We start from the raw sequence: 22,704 nt of genomic DNA on the forward strand, positions 1-22,704 counted from the left end.
CTGATCCTCCATCCACTTGGACTTCCACAGGTGCCAAGTGTCCAGTCCTCCATGGACTACTTGGCTTTACTTCTCGTGCCAAGTGTCCGACTCTCTATAACCTACTTTGACTTACATTCTCGTGCCAAGTATATGATCTTTCATGACTCACTTGAACTTTTCTCTGCTAGGACATTCATTGTTTAGTTCCCAACTAAGTCTTCCACTATTTAGCTCTCTAGGACTTCCATTGTCTAATTTCCAACCAAATCTTTCACTACTTCGCCCCACTAGGTCTTTCATCATCTTACCTAACCTCGAGGATTTTCTGTTGTATAACCTTTCGTTAGAGTTTTTCGTTACCTAACCTTCAATTAGGATTTTTCCAGTCAAGTATTCTGTCCTCCCTTGACCTAATTGACTTTTTTCTCAAACATTGTTAGACATCGAAACTCAAGCTCAAATCAACTCGAGCTTAGTCAAACTGATCAACCTTGACCTGAGAACGAATGCACCAACATAAAAAATCAAAAAAGATTTCTAAATTATGTAATTAATCAGAAGAGTTTTTTTTTAAAAAAAAAAGTTAAAAGGACTTCCATCAAATATTTTATATATAAAATATCCTTTATTTTATCGTTGCAATAACTACTTGATAATTACTAGAAAGTGTGGTAGTTACTATGTAGCAACTACACAATAGTTACTATAACATGTAACTATTATAATATGGAAATTTTGATTATTTCATTTTAATCAAAAATATTATACACAAAATATTATTATATTAAAATAATATTTACCAACTAGCTAAAATTATTTAAAGTTTATCAAAATAATTTTAAATTGATCAAAATCACTTTAAAATTATTATTATAAAAAATACTAAACAATTACTACAGAATTACATAAATTATATAGTTATAGCTCAATTCTAAACTTTAAAATCTTAAATTCTAAACACTGAATTCTATTATATCAAAATACTTATTATCAACTAGGTTAAAATTATTAAAATTTATCAAAATCATTTTAAATTGATTAAAATCATTTTACAACAATGATAGAAGTTACTAAATAGTTATTATAATACTACAACAGTATTATATTAATTATTAGACATTGTATTAGGTATAGAGTAGCTACTAAGATCATCCACATCAGTTTCTCTATCCAAAATATATAATTTAGGGTAAAAAAATTACTTTATTAAATTTGGATATCCACTTTTTAATACATCATATATCAGCTTCCCTATTTTTTCTCTTTCCTCTATAATGTTTAGGGAATGAAATACATTCCCTAAATTTAGAGAAGTACTATTCATAAATACATAATTTAGGGAATCGATAGGATAGCTGATGCAAAGAATTTTTAGCTACCTTATCCAAAATTTAAAGTAAAATATTTGAATAGAGTATCTGATATGGATGCTCTAAAACATTATTTGTAGATGCTACACATTATAATAGCTAGTCATAGATACTACAGTAACATTGAAAATAAAAATATTCTCCGAAAGTGATTTTTTTTAAAAGAGACATCCTTTCAACTATTTATATAATTTGGAATATCTTTTGATTTTTATATAAATAAAAAAAGGTATCCATCTTTAAGGCATACTTTTTGATTTATGATCGAAAGAAGGTCCCATATAGTAATTTTTATAAAAATTCTTATACAAGTTATAAATTTAAAATGTATAAAAATTATATTTAAAAATAATAATAACATAATATAAATTTTATTAAAATTTTTTAAAAACTACTATAAATATAAATTAAAGAATATAAAAATTATAAAATAAAAATCATTTTGAATAAAATTACTATACCATTTTCTTTTAAAAAAAATCATGTATTTGCAAGGATCAAAATTACTACATATGTAATCATATCACTAAGTATTTAAATATATAAAAGTTGAACTTTAGCCGCGTTTAATTTAGTGAGGGGTAATCAACTTTGTAATGTAATCAAGATTATATTATAATATTGATTACTTTATTTGATAAAATTTTAAAGTTATAATATAATGTAATATGGATTACAAAGATAGTAAAATTTTGTAATCTAGATTATAAGGCCAACACCATGTGAGCCAATTATATTTCAAGCTCAATATTTAACTAAAATTTAAATATCAAATATATCCCTAGTTTATTTCCTACACCAACTGATTGCTGACATCGTTGCTGCCGACTGCTGTCGGCCGTTGTTGGCTGTGGGCAATTGATAGTCGGTCGTCACCTCTTCCATTAGGCATCGGTGCTGCTTGCCGCTTGTCGCCACCAACCACCGGTGGTGACGACAAAGGTATATTTTTATCATTTTATAATAATATGAATTACATTACTTATAAAAAAAATAATGAAAACAAGACAAAAGAATATAATCATCATTATAATCAAATATTATATATAGTATACAACTCTTTCACCAACATATTAATGTAATATTAATTATATTATATTATAAATTTTATTACATTACAGACTTTACATTACCCCTAACAAAACTCAACCTAATAGTCTTCTACATTGCGATGTATATGTATTTAAAAATATACACTAAAAAATAGTCAAGATATAGTTAAGTTATTTTAAGTATTTGTGAGATGTATGGTATGAAAAGACAATTATGTTTACTCAGGTGTTCTTCACAATTCGTCCTCACGTTGTGTGAAGAGAGGTAAATAATAACTTATTGCTCAAGTAACTAAAAGAGTTTTTTAAAAAGATATGCATCCGTCGGGAATTAATCTTTGTACATTGTGATAAATTTATCACTTTCTAATCAACTGAATATCTCACAGGGACATGAATGTATCTAGACTCAAGTAGCTAAAAATATGGCCAAAAAATAATAATAATAATAATAATAATAATAATAATAATAATAATAATAATAATAGTCAGCCGACTGAGGAAAGAATTATATCTCAGTAACATCCCAAAATCATTCAAAACACCCTTAAATATTCAAACGAGAATGTACTGTACATTCGACTGTGTATAACAAAATCAAGGAAGCGGTCACCTCCAAAAATACTACTGTACATTCTATTGTAGTATGGAACAACGGGGCAACTCGTCTCGGAGGCTCCTTGATTATTATGTCTCATAGGTGAGTTCAGTTCCTCTATTCAGAAATATCTCTGTCCCTGTGTCTTCTTGTCGATCGGACGGGATAAATTACTTCTTAATGATGCTTTACATATCACGAGAATACCACACATATCTTAAGGATGTCATGACCGTCCGATCGATAAAGGGACATGAGGACAAAGATCTTTTGGGACAAAAAAATCCGAACTACTTATAGGTGGGGTGATGGTTTTAAAGTTGGAAACATAGCAGAACCCAAGACCCCACGTAAGAGACCAATTTGATCGGGCTACCACTGTCTTTGATTTTGTCACGCGCTACCAAATGTATTGCAGAATCTTTTCTGGGGGTTTGTAGTGCTATTCATGTGTACCTTTGCGTTCGTCTAGGGGCTTTTCCAACTAGCTCGAACTTCTTTTTTGTCATTTAGGTATTTTATATTCACATTCAAAAGTTAACTAAAATTTAAATTTGAATTATTTAGTCGCGTTAAAGCATTAGGAAGCTCCAATAGCATCCTTCAGTGGATTTATTAAAAATTGAGGAAAATGGCCATGATAAAGTATGAGTGGACTCTAATGATTTTTTAGAGTATATCTATTTGTTAGAATAATAAAATCAAACGAAAAGAAAATCACACACACCTATTCACCACTTCGATCTAGTCATGCAATGCAATCTTACATTTCACTAAACGGTGAATTTCTTTACTATTAAATGTTTAGTCAATCTTGATTCACTTGACCTTTTCTTTTGTCAACTCTATTAACATGTTAATATTTCTATGTCTACTAATGTCTGTTAAACTTTAACCAATGTTAGTTGTCTAGTCAATCTTAATTCATTTAGATATCTTCCAATGTCAACTGGACACACCATCTGACCATCCTTGTGTCTGCAATCTCCCTAATGGTCAATCCCGTCGTTGCACTTGGCTCTAACAGTCGAGGCATCTAAAGAAGTCCTTATAATCGGCCCTCTCACATGCGCTAAGCCTATCCTTACAGATACCCTAACAGTCGAGTCATTTTTTCCTTGGCAAGGCTTTAGTGAGGATGCCTATTCAGGTTTGATAATTGTTAGGTAAATAAGACTCCCAATGAGCCTATGGTATCTCTGCAAATTTATGAACAACTTGTCATTATCTTTTCCTTTATTAGATGTACATGGGGCTACTAGCTGGTCCTGCTCCAAGTCTACACGTTTCCTGTTAAGAGATCAAGCATACTTTCTTTGGGATAGAATCCAACCCTTGTGAGAGTAGTCAAGTTCTATTCCTAGAAAATACATTAGTAGTCCTAAATCCTTAACTTCAAAACTAGCTTTAAGAAAATTCCTAAGTTGATCTATATGGTTTATATCACTCCTATTGTAGCAACAGTGATTATGCTCATCCTCTATATTCCTCACAGTCCGCCCCTAAGTTCACATCACTCCTAGTAAAAAATGATATCAACGTATATAAGGACAATAGTGATTTTCCCATTATCAATCTTATTGAATAGAGAGGAATCACTATTGCACTTTTAAAGTTGTTATTAAAAAGTTCAAAATTAAGTTTTATGTAGTATCATGCTTGAGGGGATTATTTGAGTCCATAGATTGGTTTCTTTAGCCTACACACTTGTCCTTTCTAACTTCGGTGGAGTTCTCGTGACAGATGCATATAAATCTCTTCTTCTAGCTCCCCTTATAAGAAGATATTCTTCACATCCTTCTGGTGTGTAGGCTAGCTGTAAAATACTGGAAAATAGAGAAATATTAATAAGGGAATTTTTCGAAATTTTTGAAAATTTTTCGGGAATTTTTCGGAACTCGTACGAACGAGTTAACGGGGATGAAAACGGGGTCCGGGAAAAGCCTGTTTAGGCGACCCATTTAAGCGAGGAAATGTTTATTTTATATTCCTTTTTCTTTTTTCCTTTATTTCCTCTCATCCTCGCCGATTCCCTCATCTCTCTCGCCGAACTTGCGCACCCGAGCTCTCCTCGCGCTCGACTCTCCTGCCCTAACCGCCGGCGCCGCACGGATTCTCTTCCTTGCGCTGTGCTCTTACCCGATGCCTCCCCGACGCCGCACCCAAAATCGCTCCGAGGCAGTTCCTTCTTTCCCTTCCTCGCGTGCCCTAGCGACGCCTTTTCCCTCTGCGGCCGAGCCCTCCTCTTCATCTTCTCTTCCTTTTCGCTGAGCGACGGCACCGAGCGCCACCTTGTCGTCGGGCGCCACCTCCCCTCTGCCTAGCACCGGGGCCCTAGTTGTCTCCACCGCCGCCTGCTCCGGTCGAGACACCGCCGGTTGAGGTAGGGTTGTCGATTTCCTCCTGTGCCCTAGATTTCCTCTTTCTTGCGCATCCTCGCTTTGATCTGCTTGTTGCCATTGTTGGATTTCCACTTTTGGCCGCAGGTACCCATGGGGCTCTCGACAGCCATGCTTCTGATAGTGTCATAGAGTTGTCGTCGGGTCGCCTCTTTCTGATCTAGCTCTAGATCACTGTGTGTTGGCATCTCCGGTGTCCTAGCATCGGCACAATTCAAGCATGTGAAATTGGGTAAGTCAGTTGGTTGCGTTCTTGATTCGTACGAGCTCCGAACTTATGGATGTGGTATTGACTGAGATGGATGTCCCTGATGGTAGTTTTGTTTGCAGTGTCGGCAACATAGTTCTGGCCGTAACTTCTTGTAGGGCTAGTTACCTTACTCCAACAGTAGATTTGCTCCAACAGGGAGCTACAGGCTGAGGCAACACTTCTCCGGCTAAATCAAAAGGTGAGTTGGGTTGATGTTTGATCCATAAATTCCATTGCTTGATCTTGTTCTTGATTCGTTGATTCCAACAGTAAGGTTCTTTTCTGCAGAGTTGTGTGATGTGGATCAACTATCAAGGTTGTGAGGAAGGAAGTTGGATGTTTGTTTTGGGTTTTTGAGTTGAGACAAGAGCTCTAATTTGAGGGCATACAACACGATCTACATTGGAGGCGGGCACCTCTTGACTTATCTTTTATGATATTGTCATTTGGATATGCATAGTATTTTATAACTACAAGCAATGAACATGTTTGCCTTTGGTATGTCACTGTTTGATATCCATAGCATGTTAGGTTTGTCGCCTGTGATGTGTCCATGCTTATATCTCGTGATTTGTTGCCATGAGTATCTTATTGCCATGAGTATCTTAGTTTCTAGAGTGACATGCCATGCTTTACTGAGGTTAGGATTAAGTTCTGGATTTTTGTTTCTGGCATGTGTATCTAAATTATCTGATACTTAGGTTTTTGTGCCATACCAGATTTGAGTACCTCTATTTGTATATCATATATGATTCGTGTACCTAGACCTTGATTCTTTGATCTGTGTATATAGTTGGTACATATGTTATGGAAGGGGAATATGTTTAGGATCTAGGTTGTTATACCTTAGAGGACTTGTATATCCTGGATCCGTGGATTTGACCTATTGATACTGTGGTACCCATATTATATATATATGGATTTTTCTATGCTGATCAGGATATACCATACTTGTTATGTTCGAGACATATGTTTTGATATTCTATCTGACCTGTGTACTCTAGATTTTGGTATGTGATCATCGCTTTTACAGTACCCATTTTGTATATATATGGATATGGTTATGTTGATCAGTTTTTGCTATGTATAGTGACATGCATCATGATTGCATGCTGTGCGATTGTCGGCTCCACTATGGTTGAGCCCATCGCCAGTTACATGTACTGCACACACCCCCACTCATGGTTTAGTGGTATATCAGGCAGGTGTGTGGCGGTTTTGCTGTTTGTGTCACGCCCCAGAGGAGTCCCTGTCCGAAGAAATTTCGGCAGCATCTCCCCTGTACGACGGACAATCTGAAACTTTCTACATACATAAATACCTCAGCCACAGGCGGCTGGAATAATAACAGTAAATAAAACCAATCACCACGCAGTTTATATAAGTATTCAGCCTCTGGCTGTCACAACCACGCAGTTAATAAAATAGTAAACAAAACAATAAAACTCTGACTCGAAATCCACCCTACTCCACTACACTCGTAAAGCTCAAAACCGACGAACCCACCTCTTCTGCCGTCAGGCAGGCATATAGTAGAATAAAATCCAAATCATATCAAAGGTCCATCTAACGGAAAGATTCCATACAATATCCATATGTAAGTCCAAAACAAAACTAAAATAAAGTCTGATAGCGAAAAGCTAAAATGAAACAACTCAAAAACCAGCAGCGGAGTAGCACTACGTGCAGTGGGGACTAGCGACTGGAACTCCCTCCTGACAGCATCAACCTGAAAATAACAACAATGGAGGCGGGGTGAGTCCAACACTCAGCAGGTACAGTTGATATGCAAAGTAAAGAAACAACACCTAGCACTAATCATGCGTACAGTCTCCTGATAAGAAAGATAAGAATGCATCTGAAATAAACAGGAGAATACTGTACTAACCAGGTCCTGAGTATAAGGTCAAACAGTCCGAGGGATAAGGAATCCTGTATGCATGTCAAACATAGGTATCCAAACAATATGCAGCATATAAATGCAACAAACACAAACACAAGCAATAAATGCATCATGCATATGATGCCAATGATGCGTCCTGGTCACCCCTGACGCCAATCGATCATCTCATACAAAAGTGAGGCCGAGTGGGTAGGGCTGTGACAACCGTGCACTCTGTCGTCACTACTCCATCCTCCTACCCCAAATCATAGATGGGGGAGCGCAATGCTCTCAACTCCCGGTACTCAAAGACGGGGAGGAATCCCTGCCGGATAACACGTTGTGTCACACTACCCATGAGCGGACCAACGGTGCCTAACAGAGTCCCTGCTGCAACACACTCATCCTGAATCGACCACTAACCCATGAGTGGTGGTGTGTGCAGATCCATGTAACTGGCGATGTGCTCAACAATAATGGAGCGGACTATCGCACAGCATGCAATCATGCAAATGATGCATGGCAATAACCATATAAACATCCTGACCTAATCCATATATATAGAAAAGTGCACCCTAGGTCAACGAATCATATCGAATCAAAGGTACACAGAAGGTATAAAAACCTAGGTCCTGAACATGGTCAAGCATGGCATATCACTCCCCCTATAAGCATGTACAAACAGGTAAAATATACCTGAGATGCAAAACCAATCAATCAATCAAGCATGTAAGATTTGGGTAGTGATTAACCGAAACAGATAAGAAACACAATTAATACAACATGTTAATTTAATTACTAAGCATATCAAATGACATAAGTCAAAAGTACCCGCCTCCAATAGGAATGTCCAAATCCGACATCGAGATACTCGTCTCGCGTCAAAGTCCTGTATCCAATAAATACATTTTTATTTAGCTAAAATTTGAATGAATTGCTAAATAAACCCTTAAAACCATTTAGGGCAAAACCCTAAATAATAATCATCAACTTCTCTAAATAAAGTCTAACGATAAATTAGGGTTAGTTACCTAATCCCCAATCCACCATTAGATCAATTCCAAACTACCTAATCCTATCTATCAATCAGCAACAACATGATTAAAGTAAAACCCTAAACCTTACCTCAGTTCACAATCCAAATGACTGCGGTGAAAGGTTGCTTGCTGCTGAAAAATCCTCCACACTACCAGGATCAAAATAAAATCCACAACAACAATTAAATACCCTATAATATCAATTAGGGCAGCACCCAATACTCTGTAAATCTGAGCCTCCAACCAAAAATACCTAAATTTCCTTACCTATCTTCTGAATTCCGGCAATCTAGGGCAAAGTGGCCGGCTGCCGGCAGTGCAAGGGCACAACTTTAGCAGGGCTCGGCTAGGGCAGAAGCTCTGCTCGACGATCGGAGGGAAAGCTCTAGGGCTGAGGAAGGCCGGCGGCAGCGCTGCTCCGAGCGGAGGGAGAGGCGATCGGCGCTGTGCCGAGACGCGGCAGAGAGGAAGAAGGGCACAGAGAAGTCGGACTTGGGAGAAAGGAGGAAGATGACCGGCGCTGCTCTGTGCGTCGCCGACGGCAGTGGCTCGGCGTCGGGTGGCTAGGGCAAGCAGAGAAGAGGAGTTTGGCTCGGGCAGGCGGTCGGGCGGCGGTGCTAGGGCTCCAGCAGAGGAGAGGAGGAGAGGGAGAAGAAGTGGCCGGCGTTTTGTGCTCTCGGAGAGGTGGAACCGCCGGCCGACGGTTAGGGCAGAGAGTGGGCGCGGCGGCAGAGAAGAGGAGAAGAGCGGATGAGGGCAGGGGGGTTTCGGCGAGGAAGTGAGGAATAAAGGAAAAAGAATTAAAAGAAAAGGAATTTAAAAAGAAAAGTAAAAATCAACTTTTCCTCACTTAAATGGGGTAACCCAAACAGACTTTTCTGGGCCCCGTTTTTATCCCCGTTAACTCGTCCGTACAAGCTCCGAAAAATTCCCGAAAAATGTCCAAAAATTCCGGAAAATTCCCTTATTCATATTCGCCTATTTCCGGTATTTTACAGTTTGGCTCCGTTGGTCATATGACTCAGTGTGGTAGCCGGCAGTCAGTTCCGCTCTGTTTGGCTCCGCTGGCATTTAGTGTAGCAGCGTGGTAGCCGGCAGATGGTGGATTCTGTTTGGCTCCGTTGGTCAGGTGACTCAACGTGGTAGCCGGCAGAGATTTCCTCCCCGTCATCGTGTACCGGGAGATGAGAGCATTGAGCTCCCCCATTTATGATTTGGGGTCACAGGACAGGAGTACTCCGACAACATTCCGTCCACTCGGTCACTGTTCAGGAGCAGTGATGTTAGAGTGCACGGTCATCACATGCATTGATTGCTTTTATTTGTTTGTGTTTGTGTTTGCTGCACTTATATGCTGCATTTTTGTGGATGCATTTGTTTGGCATGCATACAGGAGACATACTGCGTATCGATTTGATGACCCTTTAGTTCAGGATAGGAGTTCCTGGTGAGTACAGCTTCCTTGGTTACTTTTCAGTTTTGTATATTTCCTATATATTATTCGGAAGTTGTATTCCATGTTTATTGTTGTTAGATATATCTTACTAGGCATGTCTATTGGTATTCGCTGAGTTGTTGAACTCACCCCCGTGGACACTATCTTTTCAGGTACCAGGTTATTTATGGTGTCGCTTGGAGCATCCTGTCTGCTGGTCCCCGCGTCACATCAGAAGACATATCGCTGCCTTTCTGTTGTTTTATCTTGGTGTATGAAATTTCTGTATTTCGATTTGTGTTCTGATTTTGTTTCCGGGTGTTATGTTGTTGGTTGTGTAAGCCTAGCAGACTAGCAGTTTTGTGTTTGGTTGTATTTGGTTTCTGTCAGTTTTTGTTGTGTTTTGGTTTTGGTATAGCCGAGTGGGCTGCTTTACTTTTAACTGCGTGGTTGTGTCAGCCAGAGGCTGAATTTGATATTAACTGCGTGGTGTTTATTTTCTTTTATTGTTATGATTCCAGCCGCATGTGGTTGAGGTATATTATGTCTGTAGAAGTGCTTCAGATTGTCACCCGTACAGGGGAGGTGCTGTCGAAATTTCTTCGGACAGAGATTCCCTCGGGGCATGACACTAGCTTCCTTTATGGTGTTCATTTTTGCTATGCTAGCAAAGGTCCTTCTGTACTCCACTCCATAGGTTTGGATGAATACTTTAACTACAAATCTAACTATAATAGCGATCAATTGAATCATCACTTTTATGCTTTGTTTTACAAACCTATTATTTGCACTTCACTGACTTCTTTCCCTTAGGAAGGGTTGTTATTTTCCAAGTATTATTTTTGGTAAGAGCATCTAGCTCTTCTTGAATTGTCTTTCGCCATGCTTAGGTATTCATTGGCCTCATCAAAGCTCCTAGGCTTCCTTTTTTTTTGAAGATACTTCTACTTTATTTAAATATGCAAAGGAGAATTCATTTTCTACAAATATAACATTTTTTTTTGCGTATTTTGTTTAGTAATAGGGTTAAAACATATATATTAATCTTTTTGAAAGGATCCATATCCTATGAAGAAACAATGGATTCCCTTTTTGTCTAGTTTATCTCTAAATTGTCCTGGCACATATACATAGGAAATCTTTGTGGAGCAGTTATCGAATTAGAGTTGGCACCCCGGAAACTTGGGCATTTATTGTTTGGATCGCAATTTATTTACATACTCTAACTAGTACAAATCAAAATTTGTAGGGTACAAATTTAGCACTTGTGGCTTCTATGATATTCCTTATAATTCGGATATGCTATTTTAAAATCATAGGTGTCTTGCTCGGTTAGAATTTTGATTAAAATCTAAAAAAAACTGACTTTTTATAGATAAATTAAGTTATATTTGACGTGGTTGAGATGACACCATTGCCACCATCGACTGATAACCTATAGGAATACTAGCTTGTAAAGGTGGGGGGCCTTCTTGATATACCTCCCTTTCAGACAGTGGAGGTTCACTTTGGAAGAGCCATTGCGGTGATGATTTTATCTTTTGTTGTCAATTAGCTTGTAAAGAAAATTGTGCAATCGAGGAGGAAGCACCGTGCTCTTAAGTGCCTTCTACCTTTGACATTATGGTCATTACCATCCCTGAATTGACGAGAGGAGGCCCATGGAGGCCCGCAAAAGGCATAATGGTGGACCCAAAAGAGACATTAGGCGAAGCCCATTGTTCTGCACTAAATGTTCTCCGCGGGGTCATGTTGAGAAGATTAGGGAATTCAAATCCGGTGAACCTTTCTTGGTTTGCCATTGTTGGTGCCTCAACTCTTGCCTCTAGCACTTGATTGTGATGGCTCGACGATACTCTTGGTCCTCCCAAATGCAAGGAAGGTGTCACTACTTGATTCAAATTGTTGTTCATATTGTATCTTGCCGCGGGAATTTCATGCTTATGGCGACCTTCATAGGTTGTCAACACTTGCTTGTTGTCATTCACAGGGCTGCACCTGAGTTTTCGTAGGCCTGAGTCGAAGTTTCAAAATTAGGCCCCTGCAATTAATTTTTCTTAATCAAAAGTATTCTTCATTAAGACCTACAAAATACAAAGCAAAATATTAATTTGAAATTGTATATACAATATATGTAATTTAGTTAAACAATAATAAATTATAGATATTACCAATACTCACTTAAATATAACACGTCTTGTCATTTTTCATGCAAAAATATCAATTAAGCATGAGTAATCAAGATATTCCACAATTTTCTTCTCAATTGATAGCATGGCCAGCCCGTTCAATCTTTCTTGTGACATAGTTGATCGAAGATAATTTTTTATTAATTTCAACTTCGAGAAACTTCTTTCGGCAGTTGCAACTGTACAACTGGTATAGTCAACAAAATTCTGTAAGCAATAAGCATTCGGATAACAACCATCCACATCTTTGAGATGATTCAACACATCTATTGCTCTTTTTTGCTTCTGTTGGTAAAGAATGTTTCAAAAGAGTTAACTCCATGAATAACTCATGTCCATCAATATCAGAATTGTCATTATGCTTTAAACATTGTTCAAGATTTTCACAAGATCTTAACAAATTATCATCATCAACACACTTTAATTTCTCCAAACTGAATAAAAACCCAAAAGTTTCTTCATACTTTTTAAATTGTTCAAACCAACTTTGTAGAGAAGAATACCCTTGATCAATCAAAAAGAGAAAGTAGTTAACTCTGAAAGATTCCTCCGCTGATTGTGTTACTTCATTTGTAATAGTTTCATCAAATTATTTTTTCTTCTAATAATACGTTTTTCCTTGAATGAAGCTTCAATTCCCAATTCATTTGCCATTTGTTTAGCTTCATTAACAGCCTTTTCAAATCCATGTTCTCTATATTCTTCAAAATTCAACATAAGACCCTTTATATGTTTAATAGCAACATCAATATCTACATCTTCAGCTTGAAGAATCTTGCTTACAATATTTACTGAATGCAACAACTTATACCAAATTACCAAACCAACCAAGAATTCAAAATTTTCAAGATCATGTGTTGCTAAAGACTCAGCCTCACTCTTTCCTGTTGGATCATCACTCATGTCTGCTAAGTCAAGTAAAGCATCTCTTATCTTTGAAATTTGTTCTTTTATCGGTCTCACACTTTCAACGTGACTTTCCCAACGGGTTTGTGACAATGACTTAAGTGTTAAACCTTCCACGTGATATTTGAAAATTTTCCATCGCTTGGTAGAAAATGAGAACAATTTATATATCCGTTGTATTACTCCAAAAAATGACATAGCTTGAGGACAACAATTCGCAATATCACATAATGCCAAATTTAGGCTGTGACATCCACAAGGAGTATAGAATGTTCTAGGGTTAATATCTAATAATCTTCTCTGCACTCCATTATGTTTTCCTTTCATATTTGATCCATTGTCATATCCTTGGCCTCTTATATCATCAAGATTAAGTCCAAGATTTTTCAACACAATTTTTAACTCAGTAAAAAGTCCATGCCTTGATGTATCATCTACCTTCAAAAATTCAACCCAATATTCTTATATCACTGCAGAGGTTGCTGAATCATCGTATTACAAGGGACATTTGTTCCTTATGACCTGCATCTGGAGTACAATCTAGTATAACCGCATAATATTTGGCCTTTTTAACTTTTGCAATGATTGATTTTTTCACTTCATGTGCTAGCATCTGTATCAACTCATTTTGGATTTTAGGACCAAGATGTGTATAATGAGTTTCACTTGATTGTATCCGACGAATGTGTTCTTTCATTATTGGATCAAACTCCGTTATCATTTCAATCATTTGCAAAAAATTACCATTGTTTTCAGCATAAATTTTCTCATAATCTCCTCGAAATGCCAAGTTATTTTTTTGCCAATCTATGCACAATAACAATTATCCTCTTTAATAGTTGTCTCCAATGCTCCTTCTCTTTGTTGATTTCTACTTGTATACTATCATCAATTGTCTTATTTTTTTCCAACCTTTTCTCCAATTCAATCCAGTTAATCATACAATCAATATGTTCCTTACTTGCTTCATGATTTTTCAGACTACGACTCAAGCTATGCCAATCTTTGTACCCTTCATTAGCCAATTGACCAATTTTGTACATGGTACTTTGAGTTTTGAATAATTTGCAACAGAAGCAAAATACTTTGTCGGAAGAAATTGAATACACAAGCCACTTTCTATCTTCTTTTTCGCCATTAGGTAGTAATCTCTTGTAATGTGATGCATCAAATGCCTACCATTATTGTCCTTAGGAAACAAAACACCATCAACTCTACTTGAACCCCTTTCAGCTAAAAAATCCCGAATATTTTGATCAATCTTATCCCAATTTGCTGGATCATCAACATTAAGTGGAAACAAAGTCTCTTGATTTTCAGATTGATTATTAACCACATCCACATCATCTTCATCATTCGATTCATTTACATTGAGGGTTTGAATCAATTCTATATCCAAAGATTGATCAAGTTCTTCAACATGAATGTTGTTTTCATTCTCTTGTTCCACATTCGTTGGATTATCAATTGTTTCTTCTACCATCATTCTCTTGTTACTAGAAACATATTTATCAATATTTCCTGCTTGACTTTGAATTAATGCTTCTTCCTTTTGCTTTCTCTTTCTTTTCTGATAGCCAGATAGATGTTTGGTATTGGAAGCCATTAATTATATATTTTACCTAAAAAATGTGTAAGAATTATCCAAATATTAAAACTCTTATAGTCTTATGTTGTCAAAATTTTTCTAAGAAATTATATTAACTACAAGAAAAACCTATCTCAAGGGAAGAATTTCCAATTTGATATTTTTGCCTATATTATGCTCCGCTTAGTTAACTGTAACCAAATATGCAAGATATAAACAAGATTCCGATTCTTACTAATAATCTTAATCACCAAGACAAAATCAAAAAAAAAAAAAATCCAGCGACATTGAAAGCTACAAATGGAAACTTTAATCTTGTGTCTCATACCTTATCGAACCTTAGGTAAAGAGAAATTGAAGCTCTAATCTTTAATTTTGTGCTAGAAGCTTTAATCCAAACACAACAAATTCTGCAAAAGCAAATTCTGATTTCTGCAATAAGAGAAATAGGGTTATAGTATTAAAACCCCAGATTGAAAGAAACATCATCAAATTCAAACCCACTAGTCACTAGAGAAGATACGAACCTTGCACAGACAGCACAGTTACACTGAATGATTAGAATCGATGAATGGGAAAGAAAGAAATGTCAACAATGATGTGAACAACAAGTCAGCACTCAACAACTTAGGTAGCGAACTAGCAATTGTTGAATGTTGAGCCTCGATCGATGCTTCCTTGTTCAAAAATTTTGATAGAGGGCAACAACCGACAAGAGACTGCAATAGAAAGGCTGTAAGGGGAGGAGAAGCATCACAGGTGGCTTCGTGGAACAACGGCAAGTCGGCGACGCGGAACGACAGTAGCAGTGCGGACCGACGCGGAACGACAGCAGCAGTGCGGACTGACGGTGTTAGTTGCTGGCGGCAGGGGAAATGAAAAATCGAGAACCTGTGGAAGAAGAAGGGGAAATAGGGTTAACTTATCATTTTACACTTTTACATAAAGTTTTTAAAATTATAATTAAGTCCTGAAAAGTGTAGCATGATTATTACAAAGACCCTCTATTTTGCTCCAACTAATGGGCCCCCTAAGATGATGGGCCCTGAGACAGTTGACTCTTGGGACTGTGCTCAGGTCCGACCCTAGTCATTCGGTGCCCGCTCTATGTGCTTCCTCACCATGCATTCAGGATAAGTACACCTGTAGTAACTCCTGCGACATCCAAAATTAGAATCAATCATCTTTTCCATAGCCGAAACATAAGAACTGCGACATCCAAAATTAGAATCAATCATCTTTTCCATAGCCGAAATATAAGAACGACATTTTTAGTTTACTCAATCCTTAAATAGTTACCTTGGATTTGAGTTTCCTTTAACAACCTTTGCCCGTACTTTCGCCAATGAAATCCATCATCCAAGGCAACTTCATCGTAACTTTCTATCAAAATTGTATATTTTGGTTGGCAAGCGGATCTAGCATATGAGCTCATTTTGACATTATCAAGGTTCCTAAAACAATTGAACAAGATCATATAAGAATTCCATGAACAAAGTAAGAAAGAAGCACATATTAAAATTTGTTGGTGACTAACCTTTTGTGTGAGCTATAATCATTTATGGCCATTTGTTTTGTTAAACAATTACTTGCATGATTGCAAGAGGGGTTAGCTTTAGGGTGCTTATGTGAGCCCTTATAGATTATTTCCGCGACATGGCCTTCGGTAGAGTATTCGACCTTCTTGGTCACTTTGCAAATTGGATGTGTGCATCTGTAGTAGCTCCTCAGGAACTCGCTGTTTTTCACATGTTTCTGCCCATACTTCCTCCAATTGTGTCCGTCCGAGGGTGGATTCTTTGCCTTAACTTGCCTCGGTGGTGGCTTAGCGATAACGGCCACAAGCTTAACTGGCTTAGAATGATCACTTAGCACCAAACTAGCATTATTTCTTTCCTGATTTTCATCGATAACATCCTTGGCTTCTTTATCTTGTGTCCTTTCCGATGGAATAATCATAGAGATTGCATGATTTTTCTGTTCAACAATCAAACATTTAAGCTTTTTCAAAAACAACTATATATAAATTACAACACAATCTAAAGACATATGTAGCAATTAGCAATACCGATTCAAGGAGATCCTTAGACCCCGTGGCTTGAACATAATCTGAAGTGGGAAGGATTGCATTATCCTACAAGAAGAAAAAATAATAATCAGAATGAACAAACTATTTGTTTTTGAAATAACAAATATTAAAAACAACTATACACAAACTATAACACAATCTAAAGACATCGCAAGTGATACCGGTTCAATAAGATCCTCATACCCCATCGCTTGAACATAATCTAAAGTGGGAAGGATTGCATTATCCTAAAAAAGGAAAAAACAATAATTAGAATGAACAAACTATTTGTTTTTGAAATAACAAATATAAAAACAATTATACACAAACTACAACACAATCTAAAGACAGAGCAAGCATACCGATTCAAGAAATTCTTCAAACCCCATCGTTCGAACAAACTATTTGATTTTGAAATAACAAATATTAAAAACAACTATACACAAACTATAACACAATCTAAAGACATAACAAGCGATACCAATTCAAGAAGATCGTCATGAACATAATTTGAATCGGGAAGGTTTGCATTTTCCTACAAAAAGAAAAAACAATAATCAGAATGAACAAACTATTTGCAACTATACTCAAACTACAACACAATCATAAGACATAGCAACCGATACCGAATCAAGAAGACCCTCATGCCCAGTAGGTTGAGCATAAACCTACAAAAAAGTAAATAATGAACAAACTAGCTATTTGTTTCTGAAATAACAAATGATACATGCAATTTCTGGAATTTTACCTTACATGCATCATGATTCGAATAGGATATCAGGTCAGATGTCTGAAAATCGAAGTAGTTTGCAGGTAAGGAGCGGTCTAAGGGTGGAGGTATGCCCATGTGAAGGTCTGCTCCATTAGAAGTGAAACCTACACCTGCTACTTGATTCTCAAGAACCGGAGGAATATCCGATAAACTCACCATTCTTTCGATCGCACTTTGGTCATTGAGTTGCCAAAGCTGTAAAGTTTCCACTAGATCATAATCATCATAATACATTGAGGGATTGAAATCTTCCATCACGTACTGATGAATCACTGATCTTGCAGAAGCTGCAACTTCTAAAAATCAATTTATAAAAAAAAAATTGTGAACTAAAATTAAGAACAAAACCCTACAAAAAATCAAGATTCTGATGGCAATAACAAAAAATAACAACAACAACAACAACAAAAAGAAAGAAAATAACTGTGCAATTATTAAAAACATGAAAAAAAAGAAGAAGAAGAAGTATATTAAGGGTAAAAAACACACTCAATTTAAGGAAGAGAGATGTCGAAGAACACAACGATCAGCACTTTGTTGATATTAATCTTCTCTATCAAAAAAGAGAAAGAAGAGCAAAGCTACAACACTTTGTGTCGATCATATATATATATATATATATAACAAGGTGACCTAGTAAATATCTCTAACTACTTAAACTCCATCAAATGTTATTTGTAAAGTTTTAAAGAATTTATTATATTTTTAAAGTTAAAGTCTAGTTATGCAATTAAAAAATCTAATTATTAATTAACTATTAATAAACGGATTATGCTGGATAAAGGTCCTAAAATGTATGCTAGAATATAGGGATCATTGGGTTTGGATAACGTTATCTTTATTTTAAATTAAGATATCTTAAATAGAATTAGTGAAATATATTTTAGTGTGTTTATATATCTGATATTTTAAAATAAAATTACATAAAAATAGTTAAATATTCATTGTTCATCTAAATTTCATATTAAAAATAAATAAATTATAAATCACCTTATTTTTTTTTATCTTCCACAGAATAATAAAATTAAATTTCTTTCAATAATATTATCATACATATTCAAAAATTATTAAAAAAATTACATTTAAATTAAATTATTAATAAAAAATTATTGATAAGCAAGGTTTTAAATGCATATGTAAGATATAAACAGCAATCTGAAAGATAAATATTTATAAATATTAGGTAATTCAATCTATAAATAAAAAAGGATCATTTTGGATCAAGTATACTTGATTCTGTTTATATGTGTAAATAATATGAGAAAATTATACAAAAATGGTTATTTAATTAAATCTTTTATCTTTTCAAATTTAAATTAAGCAATAATATGTAGTTATTCGATTATATTCATTTACTAAAAATATTTTAAGTATATATTTAAAAGATTCAATAAATATTAGAAATACAAATCTTTACTAATGATTGTTTAATAATTTATAGGATATATTAAACTATATTTAACGTATATTTTAAATTAAAAAATTTAAATTGTGAATAAGTCTAAATTTTGCAAATATCATTTATATTAAGTTTAATTAAAGTATTGCTTATAATATTACTATTTAAAATCTAAGAATTAATATTTTTGATAAATTCAAGAAAATTAACAACCGGTGTTTTTAAATTGAACAATTTAACCGATCAACCAAATTCATAAACTCAAATAATTATATATATATATATATTTTTAAAAAAATTATATAGGCATTATTTATTTTAAGGACTAGAATTGGTAATTCCGTCGGTAGTTATCGACGGAACTAGCATTCCGTCGATAGTTACCGACGGAACTAACATTCCGTCGGTAAACAACAACACTTGTAAATGCAATCCGAACCCATTAAAGGATTTGCCGACTGAATATTTTATTCAGTCAGTAAATACTGACTAAATTTAATTCAGTCGGAAAGCACTGACTGAATTTAATTTAGTCGGTATTTTTCCGACTAATATTTATTCAGTCAATAATCATCGACTGAATTTAATTCAATCGAGAATTTTATCGTTATTTACATGTTGTTTTTTTTTTTTTTTTTTTTTTGTAGTGTAAGCACATAGAAGCATGCCAAGAGTTAAACACATAGAAATATGTATAGCACGACATGGTACATAAACAATACAATGTATACACTAATTTTTTTAATAAAGTGTCAAATACTAAATTATGTGACACAAAGTGTTGACTCGCTCTAGTGTGCCAAAATCCCAAATTTTGACATAACCTATGGAACCCTAAGCTTGATTTATCTTTATGTATTTTTAGCCATAAACTTAAACCTTTCTAGCTAGCTTATAATCCATCCAAATGCATGATATAATCCTAGTGTGTCAATTATTCTCAAATTGAGTACACCACTCACTCAACTCACTTGATGCACTATAAAAGCATCAGGATTAGTTTGTTTAATTTTTAAGCTTGTTTACTACTCTAAAATGCAAATTTTACCATGCCTAGGATAACTAGGCTTCTAATGCTAATTGACACATCCTATACTTATTTAATGTGAAGGAATTAAATTCATAGGAATATAATACCTTTGGATCTCCTTAAGTTTATTAGGTGCTTACTAGGGATAAATGTCATCCTAATTATCCTTCTAGGCTTTTTGGAAACCTTGACCTTTGTGGTATCATTAAGATTAACTCTAGGGAAAACCTTCCTTATAACTTTGCTGCTACTCCTAGGCTTAGAGGCTTCGTTGACTTTTTTCCATAGCCAAAGGGAATCCTATGGTAGATTGGCACATCGTCTTGGACTTAGGCTTGTGTCCCAAACTTTTATTATCCTTAGATGGTTTTTTCCTTCCTAGACCTAAGTTTCATTTCTTAGATCCCTTTGTTATTTCCTAATGGTACGCTCTAGAGTATCAACCCTGGAGCTCAAGACTTAATTCTCTTTCTCCAATTCCCTCATTCTACATTTTCATTCTTAGAATGACACTATATAAAATTAACTCTGAGAGCATGGGATTTTCTATCTTAATGATATCTATCATGCACTAAGATCTAATATATCATGATTTTAGTTGCATAATAATGTGGCTTGATCTTTGCAACTTGTTGGGACTATAGATGCATGTAGAGGGGGTGAATAGATGCTTGTCGACTTTGCTTTCATGTTCATCTATGACTTGAGTTTTTACGCTCAAATATGTAAATTATAACTCAAAACTGAAACATAAATAAGAGCAATACCATACACATGAGGATTTACATTGTTTGAAACCTCCCAATTCCTACTCCACCTCCTATGATCCATAGGTGGATCACGTCTCTCAGAATTGCTATTATCTTTCCTCCTCTTTGGATAGTTCTAGAGGTGAAAAAATCTCTTACAATAATATATTCTTATAACAATTCAAATGAAATATATAAGCAAAATAAAATGATACAAACAAATATACTTTACATAACTAAGATCTTGCTTTACTTTGTCTTTGGATTGCTCATTGAAAGTTCTAGATGCAACAACACTTTTCCAAGGATCCTCAGTTATAGAAACCTCCTAAAAACTTGCTTTTATAAGCTTCTACCTGAGTCTAGAATCCATTGATCAGTCTACTGCTCTATTGTAGTGTCTAAGAATTTAAATGTTGCTACAAATTTATCCACTCAGTGTCTCCTTTTTGGTTTATTAGTTTGGCATCAATCAATTGACATTATAATTTCTAGTCAACTGTTGATGTACCTGTCGATTGCCTAGTAGATTGGTCCTTCAATATAAATATTATATTGATTGGCATTTTGACCTGAATCAATTGTACAATTGTCTCATCCATCAACTAACTGCTATCTGTTAGGACCATTGGTTGTAGCTAGAGAGGTGAATACATGCTTTTAGATTTCTGATGTGTATGTTTCATATATAGTTTTTGTTATTATTTTGCATAATTTTGTTTTATCATATGAGCATATTTTGCATGCTTTCATCTCATTTGTATTATTTTCACTCTTTTAATTCGAAGAACTGTTCTTTGCACTTGTTGAATGACAAGATGCAAAATTGGAGTAAAAACCTTGGAAAGAGAGTTCATAGCAAGGAACATGCTCTGGTCATCTCCCATGACACTGGCAAATTCTTTCAAGTGTAATTTGAAGTGAAATGGAGCAACGACTTAGCCTCCAGCAACTCTCATAGGCAAGTCGTGCTCCCTAGCACGATTGTGCCACCTTGCAATCACCGAGAAGAAATTCTAAAGACACACAATCTGGTCATGGCAATATCTTTAAAACCAGCATGGTCGTGCCCCCCTATCTCCCAGCATGACTATGGCTCGTAGCCAACACCTCAGTATTTTTGGAAGGGTCTAACATATTTGGTCACGTTTGGAGGGCTACAAAAGGCCCAAAGGCGCTTGTTTAGGGGAGGAGGTGTTTCTCCGTGATAGGAAACCCTAGGAGAATCATTTCCAAGGAGTTATCGGAGTTTCCATCCACCATAAAGTTTGGAGATCTTCCGAAGACAACGACACACATGCCTAAGCATTCTCTTCTTTTTTTTTCTCTTTGATTTTGAGTTGTGGAATGTCTTCTTCTAATCTTTTGGTTGTAAATTCATCTCCATGGAGTAGTAGTCTTAATTCTAGGATGAGGGAGTAGTCTGATGTATTATTTATGCTATTTTTATATATCTAATCGTTTGTCTTTATTGCATGATATGTTGATCCATAATCCAACCTTATTAAGCATACATGATTATGACACTAACTGTGCATCTTCATATCCCACGAGACGCAGGGAAGAATCAAAAGGCGAACTGATGTGTGGGAAAATCCGTAAATGCACGGAGATGTTGTCAAGTAATAATAAGATCGAATCCACAAGGACTGGTGATCGACTACTAGTCTACAAATCAACTTAACAGTCTAGACCAAATCAAAAGTGTGAGTTGTCATGAATGCAAATCAGAATCTAAAGATGAGAGGGAAACAAAGAGGGTGAAAGAGAGAGAATTCAGATAGAGCATAATAAGAAGATAAAATGTGATCTAGACAAGAAGATAGAACATAATTAGGGCAAGAAGACAGAGGAAAGACAGATAGAGAGAATGATCATAGGATTTCGGTTTCACCTCCATGCTAACAAACACTTAACCTATGTCACAATTCTCATCCTCAATATTAGCTTGTGTAGGTAGACAATCCTATGATATTCGATATAAACTTTTACTTCTAC

This window comes from Zingiber officinale, chromosome 4A, assembly GCF_018446385.1.
Source record: "Zingiber officinale cultivar Zhangliang chromosome 4A, Zo_v1.1, whole genome shotgun sequence".
Classification (NCBI taxonomy): Eukaryota; Viridiplantae; Streptophyta; class Magnoliopsida; order Zingiberales; family Zingiberaceae; genus Zingiber; species Zingiber officinale.